Source organism: Talpa occidentalis, unplaced genomic scaffold (genome assembly GCF_014898055.3).
Source record: "Talpa occidentalis isolate TD23 unplaced genomic scaffold, MPIMG_talOcc4v2.1 talOcc4.15, whole genome shotgun sequence".
NCBI lineage: Eukaryota > Metazoa > Chordata > Mammalia > Eulipotyphla > Talpidae > Talpa > Talpa occidentalis.
Window position 1 is genome coordinate 27,040,636 of NW_023601543.1, and position 15,735 is coordinate 27,056,370.

Sequence of the window (15,735 nt, forward strand, 5' to 3'; positions counted from 1 at the left end):
ACATACTGCCTTCCATTGTTCTCTCATTGTTAGGCCTATCTCCCACACTCAGATCTTTGACAGTAGGGGATGGGTCTTAATCTTTTATAATCCCCCCACCAGCACCTTGCAGAGTGGTGAATATAAGAGACTTGAGACAAATACTAGGTGATTGTTGTCCCTGTAGGTAACAAACAAGCAATAATTGAGCAAAAACAGCATGTCAAATTTTAGAGACTGAAAAAGCTTCAGACATGTCCTGATCATTTACTTGCTGGGCCCCAAGCCTGAGCCTTCTTGTCACCAAACAGTAATAAGAGTAAATGAACTTTGTTTTTTAAGTAGAATCTTATAGGTGACTGTGAAAGGGAAGCTGGAATTCAGGTTCTGTCGGTGCTGTTCAGCAAGACCTTAGGGAAAATCATCTCTCTAGGCTTCAGTGTAGTCAGGTAAGTGAGGGGGTTGAACCAGACTGGTTTCTAAGATACCTGCTGGCTCTAGTATTCTTTGATTCTAGGAATTCAGCCTTCCCGCCTTTTCATCATAGGCATTTTTAAAAGATTTATTTATTTATTTATATAAGCACTGGGTACAGTCAGAAGCATGGGAGGGTGAGAGAATTCACCAGAGCCAGAGCAGGGAACAGAACAGGCAGACTGATGAAATACACTGCTGAGGGGAGCAGTGGGCGCGGCAGGAGAGGTCTGCGTGCCATGTGGGACCCTCATAGGTGGCCAGGGATTGAACCGGTGCTGCAGAGGCTGCGGGCAGCTTTGCAGCCCAGCGCTCAACTGCTGAGCCACCAGGGAGGCCCATCATAGGCATGTTTAAATCTTAAAGCAGAAGACAGATTTACCTGGCTTGGTGGTCTGAGTCACTCCTCTGTTTATTGAAACAATACCCTAAAGTCTGTTATCCAAATTACCTTCCTAGCTATAAGCTCAGCTGACCTCCTGCAGAGTGCAAAGTTTCAAAAATTATTGCCTCCATTATACTGGGACAAGATGAGGCTTAGAAAGGTGATGTGAGTTCCCTAAGATCACCCAAGTGAGTGACAGAATGAGCCCTAGAACTTGGGGTTAAGCAGCATGAGCCAGGGCAAGTTCTTTCTCCTTGTCATGACCATCTGACCTTTTCTCCTCCTGCCCTTTATATTCTTAGAATCCACTCCTGTCCCTCTACCCACAATCTAACCTGAAAGTCAAATGCATGCATGATCACCCACAAACAAAAAACAATGCACAATCCCAATATTATATGTGGGGTTATTAGTAAAAATAAACTGCATGTTGTATGGAGGAAAAAGAAGAGAGAAGCCTTTGTCTTGATCTGATTATCTGCTTACTGCTACTTCCCACCCCCCACTCATTCTATTTTTTTTTATTTTTTAAAAAGATTTTATTTATTTATGCATTCAAGAACTGGGGTACAGGCCAGAGGTGTGGGGGGTGAGACAAGTCACCAGAGACAGAGTGGGGAACAGAACAGGCAGATTGACTGAAATACACTGCTGAGAGGAGCAGGGGGCGAGTTAGGAGAGGTCTGCTGTGCCATGTGAGTATCTCCCTGGCCAGGGATCAAATTCGTGCTGCAGTGGCTGCAGTGGCTGCAGATACCTTCATAGGTTGTATCTTAACCACTTGCGCCACCAGGGAGCCACCCCCCCCCCTCATTCTAAACCAGCATTCATTCCATATTTACTGAGCTTTTATTATGTGCACAGAAATATGCTAGACATATACACAATCTCTGCCTTCAAGAAGCTTAAAATCCAGTTAGGGAGAATGGACTCACAAACAAGGAAGCTTAGATAACAGTAGGTGAGGGAGGTATACACAGAAGTCAAGCAGATAAAAGCTGTTAGAGCAAAGCAAATCTTGCATGTGTGAAGTGAGCTGTACAAGCAAGGAGGGCAAAAAGGATTCATGGAGAGTTCAACACCAGGGAAACCACATCTATGGGGATAAAAGGCACCATGGCACTTACCCTTGGGTGATACTGACAGGGAAGGAGAAGGGGGAAGCTTTCTGAAGTGCTGGCAAGGCAATGTTCTATGTCTTAATCTAGGTGGTGTTACCTGGGTATCCACATATGTAAACATTTGCAGAGCTGCACACTTCGGAGTTATACGTCAGCTTTTTAAAGAATTCAGGGAAGAGTGCAAACATCTGGAATTGGCATTGCCAGGAACATCTTCATGGAGGAAGTAGTGCTGTCTGATTGGAAATGTGAATGAATCTAGCCCAGTGGTTGTCAGCTGGCTATACTTTAGAATCAAATAATTATATATATATATATATATATATATATATGACATATATATTTTAACTTTTACTAATGAGGTACCATTGTTTTATATCCTTGTTAATGTTTTGACAGTATAGGGTCTCTCCCATCAGGTATGGTCACTGTAGCTCTCCTACCACCAAAGCACCCATCAAACGGGTAGTTTTTTAAAGTGCTGAAGCTTGGGATCCTCCCCAGACTGACACAACGAGGTCTGGAAAGAGGGCCTTATGATTTTTATTTATTTTTAAGCCAAGATTGAAAACTACCATGGATCTAGTCACTACTGCAAGAAAATTGAACCAAGGCTGATCAGACACTATTAGGTGGTCAGCTGCTCGCCATATAGTATCTCATTTAAGCCTCATGACATACCCTGAGATAATGATAGATATTATTGTTGGGACCCTCATTTTACAGACAAGACAATGGAGGCTCAAGTCTTACTGACTATAAGAACCAAAGCTGGGATTTCACCCTAGATCTGCCAACCTGAAAGCCGCTGACCTGAAGCCACCCACAATTTTGCCTATCAGCCCATCAGGTCACTGGGGAAACACAAGCAGAGACTCTTGAACTGACTATCCACAAAGAAATCATTGCTTTTTAAATGTTCTTTTTTGTAAACAATGGAAAGCAGTATGTGATTCAGAATAAAAATGAGTACTGCAGGCAATAAATGCTGTAGGAGTTCAGAAGGAGAGAGTAGAGTTTTCTGGGTGTTGGGGGTGCAGTTGGGGAGAGTGCAGTTTCATGTGGCCTTTGAAGGATGGGTAAGATTGTGTATGCAGATGTGGGGGAGGGCACTCTATTTGAGTGTGTATGCACGCACATGTGTATGCACATGCACGCACAGTTGCTGAATGGGGTAACAATGATGGGCAGCATTTATTGAGCACTTTCTATGCACCAGATGCTACATAATGTTCTACATTTGTAGAGCTAGCATACACTAAAAAGATACACTAAGATGCATTATTAGTCTTAAGTATACGACTTTGAGTTTGACAGATGGATATACCTCTTAATCACCACCCAGATCTTTGTGTGCCCACCCACACAGTCAATCCCCACCCCCAGAGACAACCACTGTTCTGATTTCCATCAAGATAGATAAGTTTTGTCTTTTCTTGAATGCCATATAAGTGGGATCATACAGCATGTACTCAATTGTGTCTGCCTTATTTTGCTCACCATTCTGTCTGGGAGGTTCATCAGATCATTTCTTAGATTGGAAATGAACACGAAGAATGTGGGAGATGCTAAACCAATCAGACTTGGGACCTACCAGGTCTCAGGGCTTAAATTGCTGAGCTGAGAACTGTAGTTGCTGGAAAGCCCTTCTCTGCCCTGTCGCTATAGTTCCGGCCACTCTCCCACAGTTGATATTAACAATGGGCCCCCCATGTCGTAGTTCTTCTGAATTGTTCAAGACACTTAGAATACATTAACTTCACACAATACAGGAAGCAGCAGAAGCCAGCTCCCAGAATCAGAGAAAGGTGTGTGCTGCAAAAAACTCTGAATCACAGGAATAGAAAACCCAGAAATAAAGCCACACATATGTGGACAACTAATCTTTGACAAAGGAGCAATGAATATGCAATGGAACAAGGACAGTTTGTTCAATAAATGGTGCTAGAAAAACTGGACCACCACATGCAAAAGAATGAAACTAGACTACTACCTCACACCAGGCACAAAAACTAACTCAAAATGGATAAAATAATTGAACATAAGACCTGAAACCATAAAATGTATAGAAGAAAATATAGGCAAAGCACTACATGACGTACATCTCAGTAACATCTTTAAAGACTCATTCCCCAAAGCAAAGAAAGTGAAGGAAAAGATAAATATCTGGGATTACATCAACTAAAAAGCTTCTGTGCAGCAAAAGAGACATTAACCAAAACAAAGAGATACCCTTTGGGAGAAAATTTTTGCACTCCACACAACTGCTAGGGGACCGACTACAAAGAGCTCATACAACACAACAAAAACAAAGTTAACAATCCGTTGAAAAAAATGGGCAGAAGAACTAAAAAGACACTTCTCCAAAGAAGAAATGTAAATGGCCAACAGGCACATGAAAAAATACTCAACATCACTTATAATCACGGTAATGCAAATCAAAACCACATGAGATACCATTTTACGCCAGTGAGAATGACACATGTTTAAAAAAAAAAAACTAGCAACAACAAATGTTGGCGAGAATGTGGAGAAAAAGGAACTCTCCTACACTGCTAGTGGGAGTGCAAACTGGTCTGACCATTATAGAAAGCTGTGTAGAGGTTCCTCAGACTACTAAAAATGGAGCAACCATATGACCCAGCAATTCCACTCCTAGGAATCTACCCAAAGGATACAAAAACATTAATTCAAAAGGACACCTGCACCCCTATGTTTATTGCAGCAGTATTTACAATAGGTAAGATATGAAAACAACCCAAATGCCCAAAAACAGATGACTGGATCAAGGAGATGTGGCATATATGCACAATGGAATACTATTCAGCAATCAAAAAAGATTAACTCATGCCATTCGCAGCAACTTGGGTGGAGCTGGAAGGGATTATGCTCAGTGAAATAAGTCAGAAGGAAAAAGAAAAATATTGGACGGGTTCACTTATAGGAGGAATACAGGGGAACCAAATAAGGGATCAGGGAAAAATAATAATAAATAAAAAAACAAAATTAGCAGGTAACTATAAATCAGAGACATTCTGCAGGGGAGGGAAAGGGATCAAAACAGTGGAGGGAAACACACAAGGGACTATGGTGATGGTTCACGGGTGAATTGGTGGTGGGAATTTTATGGGGACAACTGAGAGGAGAAAACAAATATTGTACAAAAATGAACAATGGAGTAAAAAATACATATATTAAAAAAAAACTGAATTCCAGGAGCACCAGGAATATTTCTGATCCTCCGAATTTCAGAAAGATCTCAAATAGCATGATTAATATTTGGAGGGAGACATGACATTTTTGTTGCAACCCTGCTTTAGGAAGTTTCGAAGTCCTCAATGTTCCCCTATGTTCCTTAATAGAACTGAGCCCAGAATGCCATAGATTATTCCCAAATATATAAACTGGACACAGCTACTTTCTTTTTTTTTTCCTAAAGATGTATTTATTTATGCAAACAAGAGCTGGGGTACAGGCCAGAGATGGGGGCGGGTGTGAGGATTCACCAGAGACAGAGTGGGGAACAGAACAGGCAGACTGACTGAAACACACTGCTGAGGGGAGCAGCTGGAGAGACAGGAGAGGTCTGTTGCACCATGTGGGTTGCTCCCTGGCCAGCCAGGAATCGAACTCGTGTGGCAGAGGCTGCAGATTGCTTCATAGTGCAGTGCTTTACCCCTCGCGCCACCAGGGAGGCCCTGGACACAGCTACTTTCCCTCCTTCCCTCATCACTCCACCCCAAGCTCTCCTGAGTGTCTTGCGTTCAGTTACTTTCTCTATTTTTGTTGCAATTCCAAATGTCTAGATTTTTGAAGTTCATTTGGTATGTGCTGGTTCTTCTCAGTAGAACCCATATAAGCATTTTGAATGGCTTTAGAAAGAGACACAGATTTACTCTTTCGCTCTATCTGTTCACAGTCTCCAGCATGAGGTGAAAATAACTTGAGCTCTCACAGTGTGACAGGTAGAGAATCACAAACCCTGAATTCTATTTCCTGGCTTTATTTCAAGTTTCCTCGCGATAACCTTGAACTTTGGCTTTGGACTTCGTAAGTCTCCTGTAGTCTCCAGACATCAAGCTAACCATCCCATACGGTTCCCTTCTGTGTAGTGAATTTTTGTTTGATTGTTTGCTTCCTTGTTTGGCCTCCTAACTTCTAACCCACTTGCAGCAATTTTCACCTGCTCCCCACTATACAGGTTGATAAGAAATCTCACCGGTAGGGAGAAAAACACTGTTAGGAGACAAAAAAAACATCCAGGTTCCAACCTCAGGTCCTTAACTTGCTGCTAACCAACTTCATCCTTTGTTTCCCTCACCTTAGGAAGCAAGGTACAAATCCCAGCTTCTCCCTGCTGCATGTGAACTTGTCCAGGACAAATAAGATTATACACAGTCTCTTTGCCATCTTGCTGATATATAAATTCCAAAGATGATTACCATCATTAAATCTTAATAGGAAAATAACAGGAAAATCCATGCTTTGACAAGGGAAGCCACATGAAAGTACATACATCAGGTACATACTAAGAAAATAAAAATTCAGGAACAGCACAACCAACTTCAAACAGAAACTGACATTAAATTTTTTCCTTTTAAAATCCAGAAAGCCGAAGCCCAGTTGAAGAAAATGTTCCAGGCTAACAAATTACTGCACAGGCTTCCAAATTTAAGCCTTCCCTTAATTCCATTAATCAACTATCCATGGAGAGATGTTTTTTTGGCTTGTAGTCCTAAGCCACCACTTACTTTATCGCCGTAAATTCAATTTGGCATTATTTGGCTATTTAAATCATGAAGTGGTCACACAGTTGTTTTTTTCCGGGGGTTCTAAGAAAGGTCTGTGGTTAAATGTCACAGCATAGGTAGAGCCAACATCTTGCTGTGGCATACTGGGCAAGGCACGGAACTCTTCAGGACTTGGGCTGCTCCCTCCGCCCTTGACACAGCCCCGGGAAGCCTGGCTGGGAGAGGACTGGCAGCCAGGACACCTGTGTTGGCTTTAGCTAGCTTGGGCAACTCACTCCCTTTCTTTGGGCTCAGCTTTCTCTTTTGGAATCCAAAATTATTTCAGTTACTCACTTCTAAGTTCCCTTCTAGCTTTAATAGTCCTTGAAATTTGAGAAAGAACTAGTCCTAAATTCAGGCTTTTGCTTGGAATCTTGGATGTCTAGCTCATTTGTTTCTTTTCTATCTATACCATGATACAGTAATGAAGAGATTGCTCCATTGAATAGAGACATAAACTGATTCATTCCAGGCTGAGCTAATCACAGGTGTGTGGAAGACCCAGCATCTTTCTGTGCGGAGGCCATTTCCAGCGGTTATGTTTTCTCCCATCCTTTGTTATTGTTGGTTCTGTTAGGGGAAAAGGATGTCCTGAGCTAATTCCATGCAGGCTTTGTGGACTCCACCCCCACTCCAGACCAAAGCCATCAAGACATTGGGAAAGATGAATCCCATCACCACCAAAGGGAAGGTGGCTGGGACCTGAGGGTGGAGTTAAGCAGCCAGGTTGGGTATAAAAACCAAACACGTGGGCCTTGGGGGTCTCTCGCTCTCTCCTCACCTCCTGGCTTCATGGCTCCTGGCTTGTGGCCAGCTCTCAGAGTGCCATTTGAGATTCCTGATGGGCGGATCGGGTAGGACGCCTTTAAAACTTTGTCTCCCACTTTTTTCCCTGAGTTGTACATTTCCTCATTTCCCCTTCCCTTGTAAATAAACCTTTTATTAACCTTTCATGTGTGCCTGCAGTAGAGTATTGATAAGTCCTTTTAAGCGTGCAGGTGAGGACCCACAGTCAGGCAACCCGTTTTGTATCAGGGCTGCCCTATAACAGTTCTAATAAACAGTATTCAGGGCCACTGTATAGCAGTTAATATGTTATGAACAGGTAGTTAAAATTTGAAGGCAATGTGGTTTCACGTACTATAATGTATAAATGCACATCTCATTTTTTGCCAAAAGTCAAATATTGCAAGAAATGGTTTTTAGTCTTGCATGCTAAAATGAACATAAAGTTATCAACATCATTTCACGAATCAATATTCGAGTAACAAAGTAAATGAACAAATTGGATCTGAAATCAGAGAGCCATGGGATCAATTCCTTGTCACAGATGAGCTTTTGCAACTGCAGGCAAGTGTACCTCTCCGAGCCTTTTTCTCCAAGTGTGATATGTTCCTCACAGTATCCACTTGCAGAGGGGTCATGAGGACCCACCAGGTAATATATATGGAAAGTAGCTAGCAACCCCATCTGGCAAGTAAGTCCCTCCATAACTGCTTTAGGGATTCCCCCCCTTTTCAATTCCAAATATTCATCTTTTAATCTTGAGGCAGAATCAAATCTACCTCAAATGGGTGAAATGTGTTGATTTTCTGTTGAATACCTTTTCACATCTGCAGCCTTGGGTGGACCCGACATCCTGTGCCAACACAATGTAACAGGGGTGTCATTAGAAACCACACACTTTCCTGCAGAGGAGGAAGAAGGAAAAGAAGAAAGAAAACCAAGCATCTGGTACATGTGTGATTGATTTTGAGATGTGGGCAAGCTGGCAGTTTGTAGTTGCTCTTTTCCTGAAGTGCAACACTGTCAGAAATCAATATGCTGAAAGCAGTTTTGGAAAGCTAGCAGGGAACCCCTGGAGGACTCTCAAAGTTGTTGCTGCATCCATTCTAGCTCTCGGTAAGTCCCCTACCCTAACCCCATACTCCAAGATAAGTAGAAGGGCAAGATCTTCTCCCTGTTACCCATGAAGATAAAGCTCTCTGCTGGTGGGGATGGGGGAGGGAGACAAAGAACTTTGATACCTTGTTACAGCAGTGCAGTCAGATGGAGGAAAGTAGATTTCCTCTGACTTGAGATGTTATTAGCGTTACTAATAACACCCCCTCTTGGAGTGTGTTAAAGAGTGTCCAGAGCCAGGGAAATTTGCATCTCCTCCAAGAATTCTGAGGGGAAGCATGGCAGTGGAAATCATTCTAAGTTCACACTTAGAGCTCAATCTACACCTTCGAAAATCAATATTTATTAATGATAATAAAAAAATAACAGCTATTATTTACTGAGTCGTTATCTGCTAAATTATCTCAACCCTGGGGGGAAACCAAAATAGAGAAAGAGAAGTAATTTGCTTCAGTTCCCACTGGTAATCAGTGAAAGGACAAGTCAGATGGTCTAAATGCAGAGTCTAACCAGCTAACTCCCACACCACCCTGCCTCTTGCCCCCAGGCTCATATGACCTGTGGTTTGCTCTTGCACAATGACTAACTAGGTCTAGAGGACAAATGTGACAATGGCAGTCTCTACTGTTTGGGGCTGGGGAGTTAAGAAGCAAATGAGCCATCCAGGGCTTGAGCCCAGCACCTTAGCCACATGAGCACAATACAGTCCTCCCTCAGTGTTCTTCGGGTTCCGAGGGGAATTGGTTTCAGAACCTCTCTTGGATACCAGTATCCAGGAATGCTCAAGACCCTTACACAACATGGTATTTTATCTGACCTTGCACATATCCTCTTGTACACTTTAAATCATCTCTAGATTACGTGTAATACCTAATGCAATGTAAATACTATGTAAACAGCTGTCGTTCTAGATTGTTTAGGGAGTAATGACAAGGGGAAAATGTCTGTACATGTTCAGCACACATGAACATCATAGGCCTAACTACACAGTACGGATTTTCCATCTGAGGTTAGTTGAGGTTAGTTCATGGGTGGAATCCATGAACATGGAGGGCCAACTACATTCCAATTGAGTGCTTGGTTACACCTCCTGCCGTTAGAGATGGGTCGACTTTTTAACTTGCAGATTCAAATAAAAAAGCGATTTTGTTCTTTCAAGGATTCATTGGGCATAGTTGGCATCTGCTTTCAAAACACTTGGGGATTGAATATCTTCACAGCAGTTCCCTCTTGGATGGGGTTCTCCAGATATTGATGGATTGGTTTCTAAGGAAACAGAAAAGGAATAAGAGACAACAGTCTTCATTTTGCCCTTGGATTGACCCAGAGCATGCTGATCACATCTACAACAGGAGTTCCAAAAATGTATATTTTATACTCAGATTCCTAGTTTCTCTCCATGCATCTCACCCTCTTTCCAGAGACTCTCCCACTTGGCACTACCTTTTGCAGCAGAGCCTTCACTTCAGGGAGATTTCCTGATGCCTTCTTCCATCTCTTCTTCATCAACTCTCAATCTATTCTTTCATCCAGATTTCATGTCCAAGTGCCTTCTTCCCCTGTAAGGTATACACAGAATGACATGCATGTGACCCTTGCAGTTCATGATATACTATTAGTCCACAGCAGTTATAGATCCCATTCCTTTATTATGGCTTAGAACAGTTTGCAGGAGCTATCTTTAGAGGACAGTACAATCGTCATCAAGGCAAGTGAATAATGAACCACTGTGACGGTATGAGACTCAGATGGATGCTTTCTGTTTTCCTCTTTGCAATGAGCCAGTGCCAGCAATCTGTACCCCATGGCATTTCCTGATTCTTCAAAGGTTGTACAGCATCATGTTATATGAACTTTATCATGAAGCGTGGAGGGGGTGGTAAAGTGTGAAGGATCTACTAACATACAATCTAAGAGTATAGTAGCATAGTACCTGTAGTTAAGAAAGTAGCTTATAATTTTGCTAAAAGGATAGACCTTATGTTCCTATCACAAGTAAATAGGATGAGATTATTTACCTAAACTTTGGAAGGCATGGATATGTGTATGACATTGATCATGGTGTGTGTAACTTATCTCCAAGCTCAACAAGTTGTGTATATTAAATATGTATGTCAATCATCCTCAATAAAGAGGTTGTTTTTTTTTTACAAAAATTTTTTTTATAGAGGCATGTTTTATTTATTTGTTTGTTTGTTTGTTTGTTTTGTTTATACAAGCACTGGGTACAGTCAGAAGCACGGGAGGGTAAGAGAATTCACCAGAGCTAGAGCGGGAAGCAGAGCAGGCAGAAGGACCGAAGGACACTGCTGAGGGGAGCAGTGGGCGGCAGGAGAGGTCTGCGCGCCATGTGGGACCCTCCTCCGGTGGCCGGGGAGCAGCTGGGGATTGAACTGGCGCCACAGAGGCTGCGGGCAGCATCGCAACCCAACGCTCAACCGCTGCGCCACCGGGGAGGCCCTCAATAAAGAGGTTTTGAACAAAGGCAAACAACATTAGGTAAAGCATATGTGGGATCTATCATCTCACAACAATGAGAAAATACAATTATCTCTAGTTAAAGAGTTAAATTTAAAAGAACAAATTGAATATATTTACAGAGTAGATTTTGCCTATAGTTTCTCAGTGAAAGAAATTAGTGGATAACTGGGTCCAAAAAGTTGTGTTACCTTCAAAGTTCAACAGAACTTTAATTCTGAGCATAGAAACCATGCCCTGCTTAAATTCAATTGTGTTGAAGTTAATAGGAGAGAAATAAAACCCAAGAATACAGAGAGAAGATTGAGATATCTCATGATATTGTGGGTTTTTTTTTTATTTTGCCTTCAATATCACCCCCCCCCAATTGGGTCCAGCCCACCATCTGATTGGGATGATCATGTCAACTATCAAGAGAAAGGATCGCCCCAAAATAGTTATTCTAAAAAAGGATTTATCAGCTTTATAGGGGCATTTGCCTCCTCTGGGCCTCTCCCAGTCCAGTTGGCCTCTTTTTTCTTTTTCTTTCCCATCACCTCATCCAAAGATTGGATTTCATCCTGTTTTCTATAGGAGACAGACCAGGCTTGCCTGGAAAGAAAATATCCCTGGGGAGATTAGACTCCAACTAATTCTCATTTCCATCATCTCAAGGCAGAGGATTGGATTAAGAAATAAATAACATGATACAGTGCTCCAATTGCACTATGTGAGCTCTCTAATTTATGGTATCTTTAATGGAGGCTGGCCAAGGTGGTTCTTAGAAACAGATGGCAAGTACTATATTGGTCATAGCCCTGCACACCTAGGAAGAGGACCAGAGGAATAGCTTAGATTTAGAGCAGAAAAATATTCTGCTGCTGCTTCTTGCTCTGACGTAAACATTCAAAGTCATAAGTGCATGTTTGTGCAAGTCAGTTGTGGGGGAAGGACAGACACAATATTCTGCTACAGCCAGCACCAATGGCTAAAGGGGACACAGAACTAACAGAAAGCAGGACCAACCTGGGTTTTCACTTCCTGTTCCTTCTGACACTCCAGCAGACTTGCACTTCTCCTTCCTTCTCACGTTTATCTTCTTTCTCCTTGTTACCATGTCTCCTTCCAATTCTCATCCTACCCTGGCCCAGAAAACTCTATCTTTCAAAAAGTCTAAAATGTCCAAATAGTGTCACCTGACTAGACACTTGGCGGATACTTTCTTCAGTCTCTCTTCATTGTCTCCTCCTGTTCTGGATCAGCTCACATGTCTGGGGTCTGACAACCCACGCGCCGCAAATGGATCACAGGAGTACATCTGAATCAGGCTGCCTTGTGGCTAGATGAGGGAAGTGGGGGAAATGACTTGCCTGTGTTAAGGGGACTTCCTTTGCTATTCTCCAACCCCACAGAAAAGCATAGTTGCAACAGGGTGGTGCTGACATTACCCTGCATTCCACTCTCTTCCTCATTCCCATCAGCCAAGATCCTTGCATCTTCCTCTGGGCAGGTGAAAAAGTGCCAACACAATGGAATATTACTCAGCAATCAAAAAAGATAAACTCATGCAATTTGCAGCAACATGGATGGAGCTGGAAGGGATCATGCTCAGTGAAATAAGGCAGAAAGAAAAAGGAAAATACCAGATGGTCTCACTCATAGCAGGAATCTAGAAAACCTAAATAAGGGACCAGGAAAAAGACTAATTATAATAAAGAAAAAATCAAAATCAACAAGTAACTATAAACCAGAGACACACTGGGGCGGGGGGGGGGAAGAGGGAGTGGGATCAAAACAAGTGGTGGGTGGGAATTGTATGGGGAATATAATCAAGATGAAAATGCATATATTGTGCAAAAATGACAAATGGGGGCCTCCCTGGTGGCACAAGGGGTTAAGACGCAACCTATGAAGCAGCCACTGCAGCGTGAGTTCAATCCCTGGCCAGGGAACAACCCACATGGCACAGCAGACCTCTCCTGTCTCGCCCACTGCTCCCCTCAGCAGTGTACTTTGGTCAATCTGCCTATTCTGTTCCCCACTCTGTCTCTGGTGAATCTTCTCACACACCCTCACACACACATCTCGTATGTACTCCAGTTCTTATATGCATAAATAAATTTTTAAAAAATGAAAAATGATGTAAAAAATATAAAATTAAAAAAATAATGATTAGGGCCTCCCCGGTGGCGCAGCGGTTGAGCGCTGGGTTGCGAAGCTGCCCGCGGCCTCTGTAGCGCCGGTTCGATCCCCGGCTGCTCCCCGGCCACCAGAGGAGGGTCCCACATGGCGCACAGACCTCTCCTGCCGCCCGCTGCTCCCCTCAGCAGTGTACTTTGGTCCCTCTGCCTGCTCTGCTCCCTGCTCTAGCTCTGGTGAATTCTCTCACCCTCCTGTGCTTCTGACTGTACCCAGTGCTTGTATAAACAAACAAACAAACAAACAAACAAATAAATAAATAAAATACATGCCTCTTTAAAAAAAAATAATGATTACAAACAAAAAAAAAATGACTATTGCTTCTTGGATTGCTATAACAACTAGCAAGAGCAACAGTAGAGGTTGTAAAGGCTGGAGAGGGACAAAGCAAGGGAGAGAAATAGTATCCTCTATCAGCTCTGTCATTAGGCCACGGTTACAAGTAAGACCCAGCAGGCATCGATTGACCCCTCTCTCTCTTTTTTTTTTTTTTTTAATAGAGGCATGTTTTATTTATTTATTTATTTTATTTGTTTGTTTTGTTTTGTTTATACAAGCACTGGGTACAGTCAAAAGCACGGGAGGGTGAGAGAATTCACCAGAGCCAGAGCGGGGAGCAGAGCAGGCAGAAGGACCAAAGTACACTGCTGAGGGGAGCAGCGGGCGGCAGGAGAGGTCTGTGCGCCATGTGGGACCCTCCTCTGGTGGCCGGGGAGCAGCCGGGGATTGAACCGGCGCCGCAGAGGCCGCGGGCAGCTTCGCAACCCAGCGCTCAACCGCTGCGCCACCGGGGAGGCCCTAGATTGACCTCTCTTATGGAGACATCCCCATCCCATTTTTTTCTGAAGTGGCAAAGTCAGAAGGGGAAAGGGAGGGATTTTAGGGAACCTGGAGTCATGTTTCATAGGTTTACATTTTCCCCCAGTCAAAGGCAAGTAGAAATGGTGGCCTCAGTCCCAAGAAAGGTGGTTTCTGCGTAGGTGATGGAGAGTGTAGCACCAAGTGCCTGAAGATGCTTAATAGGTATTGTCTGCACAGCACCAAAGCAAAGTGACTGAGAGTGAGAAGCTTAAAAAAAAGGGGGGGGCAGAGAGCTGATTCTAATCCTGGATCCCTCACTTGCGACGGCCACTAGTGCACTTAATCTCAACTGCTCTCACCTGTTTAAGAACAGAGCTACAGAAATCCTCACCTCTCGCATCAATAATGTGTTCCTTTCTACATGCTGCAATAGCTACTGTTTTAAAAATAAAGTCCTCCATTCACCCCCTATCTCCCTCCAGCTTCAGTCCTATTTCTTTTCTCTCTGTTACAGCAATATCCCTTGAAAGATCTGTCTATATTCACTGCTTCTAATTCTTCACTGCTTCTCTCTTGAATCATGTCCAATGAGGCTCTTGTCTATATTGCTCCATTCAAATAGCTCCTCTCAAGGTGATAAAGGAACCTTCATGTTGTCAAATCAAATGGTCAATTCTTAGTCCTTATCTCCTTCACATTTCATCAGCATCCTAACAAACATTTTAACCCTTCCTCCTCCTTAAAATATTTTCTCCTGGTGACTTCCAGAACACCTACCTCATTGACTGCTCCCACTCAGTGCCCTTTGATTTCTCCTCTTATTCCTGACCGCTAGCTATTGGAGTGCCCCAGAATTCAGATCTTGGTGTATTTCTCTTCTCAATACTCTTCCCAAGGTATACACATCTGACCATAGAGCCACTGACGATTCCAAATTTTGCATCTGAGGTTCAGCCTCAAATTCAGATGCGTCTATCCAACTGCCTACTCCACATTCCTCTTGGAGATCTAACAGGCATTTTAAATATAACATTCAAACAAAATTCCAGAATTTCCCCTTCCACACATCTGGTTCTCTTGCCCAGTCTTGCCCATTTCCATTAATGGCAGCTCCATCCTTCCAAATTGCTGAAGTCAAAAACCTTGGCGCCATCCCTGGCTCTCCTTTTCCTCCTACCCTGCATACCTAAGACATCTGCAAAACATATTAGACATTTCTTTAAAATAGCAGCAGACTCTGACTGGGTTGTCCCACCTCAGTCCCCATCACCTTGTTGCTGGCCACTGGCATCTCACCTGGCCTACTGCAATAGCCTCCCAGCTGGTCTCCTTTCTTCTGCCCTTTATCTCTTAAAGTCCATTCTTAATACAGCAACTGGAGTAACTTACTCAAAATTTCATCTAGATCACATTCCTCACTGAATATTCTCTGGCTCACAACTTCACTCAGTAAAAGCCAAAGTCCAGGCCTACATGCAAAACCCTATGTGATTTAGCCACTCTGCCCCCTCCTCCAATCCCGTCCCCCCCAATCATTCTTATGTCTTTTCCCGCTCTGCTCCAATCACACCAATCTCCTTGCTGTGCCTTAAACATGCCGTACATGTTCCCATGGTTGTCCCGCTCC